Here is a 3,890-nt window from a genome sequence, read left to right as displayed (position 1 = left end):
ATTATAAGGGCTGAAGTTGGCCACCGTCAGTGGAACTCCTGGCATTTAAAGGTAGGCGATACATCCCTTAAGTATTCAGTTAGAAGCAAAGAGGTGATAGAGTAAAAGTTCAGTGCTCTTTATTTCACTGTTGAGCTGTTAATCTTCATTAGACAACAGGACGTTAGAGAAGCACCTGCTTCTGAGAGTCTAACCATGGGTATACAAGAGGGACCCATTGCTGCCACCCTCCAGGTCTCTCTGAGGCCAACATTGATTTTGTTGAGGTCAAGGCATGGTCCCAAGGAAGAGGTCTTTCAAGTGGCAAGAACATTTTATTTCAGAGGCCAGAAAGATAGCACAGCGGATAAGGTGCACTTGTCTTGCACTCGGCCAACCTGGGTTCAATTCCTGGCATTCCGTATGGTCCCCTGCATCCCCAGGAGTTATCCCTGAGTGCAGAGCCAGGAGTAACCCCCGAGCATGGTGTGATGGTGTGGCCCAAAAACCAAAACCAAAACAAAACAAAACATACAACATGTCATTTCAAAACATTTTGGGGCTGGAGAGACAGTATAACGATACTGAATAAAGTGCTTGTCTTGTGTGTGGTTGACCCAGGTTTAATCCCTGGCATCCTAGCATCCTATATCTTCCCCCCAGCCTGTCAGGAGTGATCCCTAAAGCAGCAGGAGTAAGTCTTGAGCGTCACTGTACACACCCACCTCCAAGATAAAACAACCTCACAACAACTCCTCCCAAAAGAACCCACCTAGGGGTCAGAGCGATAATACAGAGAATGGGGCATTTGTCTTTCGCACAGCCGACCTGGGTTCCACACCTATCATCCCATATGATCCCCCAAGCATTGCCAGGATTCCTGAGTGCAGAGTAGGAGTAATCCATGAAAGACACCATTCTCACTTATCTCCTGCTTTTTTTTTTTTTTTTTTGCTTTTTGGGTCACACCTGGTGATGCACAGGAGTTACTCCTGGCTCTGCACTCAGGAATTACCCCTGGCCGTGCTCAGGGGACCATATGGGATGCTGGGATTTGAACCCGGGTCGGCCGCGTGCAAGGCAAACGCCCTACCCGCTGTGCTATCTCTCCAGCCCCCTCCTGCTTTTTTTTTTTAATTAATTTTTTATTGAATCACCATGTTGAAAGTTACAAAGCTTTAAGGCTTAAGTCTCAGTTACATAATGCTCGAACACCCATCCCTCCACCAGTGCATGTATTCCACCACCAAGAACCACAGTAAACCTCCCACCCACCCACCCCCACCCCCGGTCCCCCACCCCACCTGTGTAGCTGGTAAATGGTAAAGAGAAAGTAAAGTGTAATTTTCTTTTTCTTTTTGGGTCACACCCGGTGATGCACAGGGGTTACTCCTGGCTCTGCACTCAGGAATTACTCCTAGCGGTGCTGGAGGACCATATGGGATGCTGGGAATCGAACTTAGGTCGACTGTGTGCAAGGCAAAAGCCCTACCCACTGTGCTATTGCTCCAGCCCCATCCTGCTTTTTTTTTTTTGCTTTTGCTTTTTGGGTCACACCCAGAGATGCTCAGGGGTTACTCCTGGCTCTGCACTCAGGAATTACTCCTGGCAGTGCTCAGTGGATCATATGGGATGCCAGGGATCGACCCGGGGTTGGCCGTGTGCAAGGCGAACACTATCACTCCGGCCCTTATCTCCTGCTTTCCTGGTGGAAAGTGAAATCAGGTGTCTGACCTGAGCGTGCTGCCAGCAGCATCAGTGCCCCTGGCTGTCGTTCTTTGGTCCTGCCAGGCTCCTGCCTCTCCTCCCATCTTTCCTCCAACCACCCAACTCTGTGTCAAATCAGCCTATTTTGGGGGGGAACTCTGAGGTCAAAGTGATAGTGGGTTTCCCCTACTGTTTATCAAAGAGGCGGTGAGGGGAGGAGAGCTGAGCCTCCACCCAGACTCCCTGCAGGGCAAACCCTTCCCTGACATCCTGACCCTGCAGTGAGGCTATGGTCAATCTCCCCTCTGCAGAGGGCAGAAGTGAGGATCATCTGCAATGATTGGAGGAAAGAAAAAAAGAAAAAAAACACATTCCACAAGTGTGTGAGAGACCATTTGTTTGGGAGCAGGGCGGGGGGGTGGACACCTGGTTGTGCTCAAGACTTACTCCTGATTCTGTGCTCAGCGATCACTCCTGGCAGGGCTCAGGGGACTATATGTGGTGCCAGGGATAGAACTGGGGCCAGCCACATGCAAGGAAAACGCCTTAGCCCCTATGTTATCTCTCCAGCCCCAATAATAGTTCTTCTATTTCCTTCTCTGTGAACCAGACTTTGCAGGTGGAGTTCATTCTGCGAGCCTGTCACCCAAACTGGCAACAGGAATTCCTTTTCAAACCTCAGTCATGTGCCTCTGGAAGACTGAAGTTTTGCATCTGTTTGAGGCTGCTTAAAGTTGGTTTTTGTTTGTATGTTTCTGTGTTTTTGTGTTTTGGCCACACCCAGGAGTGCTCAGGTCTTACTCCTGGCTCTGCTCTCAGGGATCACTTCTGGACAGCTTGGGGGACCATTTGCGGTGCTGGGTACTGAACCCAGGTTGGCCACGTGCAAGACAAGCGCCCTACCCGCTGTTCTATCACTCTGGCCCCTGCTCGAAGATTTGATTGTCTGTACGCATCTGTGAGATGTAATTCTTGACATTTCTCCAACAATGGTTGTGTGTGTGTTGTTTAACCAAGTGTGACTGAACTATATGTTCAGATAACTTGATGAAAAACCTGATGGCTTAGTTGAAACATGAGGCTGAAGTTTCACCTTCATCCTCACCTTTCTTTGAGGTGTTTCATCTTTTCCCCCACTTCCTGGCCCTGAAGCACAGGACATTCCTTCTCACCTGGGAGAGGCAGCTGGAAGGTGGAAGGTGTGGAGACAGTCTGAGGCCTCAGATCAGACAGTCACATTCAAGGCAAGCAAATTTCCCACTGGCCTGACCTCAGACTCCTCTGCTGCAGGGAGGGCAGCCGTGCCCAGGCTCCAGTCCCCAAACCCAGCAGGGTGGGGGGGGGGCGTTTGCACTCAGGCATGTGGGACCCCTGGGGTTCCCTCCAGAGGTCTGTCTGTCCTGCTAGCCAGAGTCCTAGGACATCTTGGAAGATATTTTCTTTTTAAAATTAATCCCTGGATAGGACAGGCAGGGGCTGGAGCAATGGCACAGCAGGTAGGGCGTTTGCCTTGCATGTGGCCGTGGCCGACCCAGGTTCGATTCCCAGCATCCCATATGGTCCCCTGAGCACCGTCAGGAGTAATTCCTGAGTGCAAAGCCAGGAATAATCCCTGTGCATCGCCGGGTGTGACCCTAAAAGCAAAAAAAAAAAAAAAAAGGATAGGACAGGCAGAATCACCCAATGAGGTTCATCACAGGATGAACCTCACTCGAGAGTGGACCAGGTACGCAGGAACCTGTGACTGAGATCTCCAGGCCTGCTCAGGAGATCAAGACTGGGCCTCCTCGCCCCAGCTCCCCAGTTTTCCAATAGCTTGGCAGTCACACCCACAAATTGCCCCCGCGTGGCAGTCACACCCACAAATTGCCCCCGCGCCATGTAATCTCATCAATGGCCAAGACCCAGAGACTATAGAGTAAAGCACCTGGAAGAGAATGCCACAGAATTTTATGAAGCCTGTGGCCACATTTGTGGCTGCGCCATCTCTTAAACTCTACCTCACTTACTTATCAAAAGTATCACACATTTGTTTGGTTTCTAACAAACTTGCTAGCATTCTCTTATATTCAGACTTAAATGGCTCCAGAGTGAAATACAACAACCCTCATATACTAACCTCTTATTGTGGTGGGAAGGTGCTTGGTGGTGAGACTGGTGTTTGAATATTATCTGTAATAAACTATTGTGAACTACCTTTATGA

The sequence above is a fragment of the Sorex araneus genome, chromosome 3 (assembly GCF_027595985.1).
Source record: "Sorex araneus isolate mSorAra2 chromosome 3, mSorAra2.pri, whole genome shotgun sequence".
Classification (NCBI taxonomy): domain Eukaryota; kingdom Metazoa; phylum Chordata; class Mammalia; order Eulipotyphla; family Soricidae; genus Sorex; species Sorex araneus.
The sequence above is the reverse complement of the archived record's forward strand: the minus strand, read 5'-3'. Positions refer to the sequence as shown.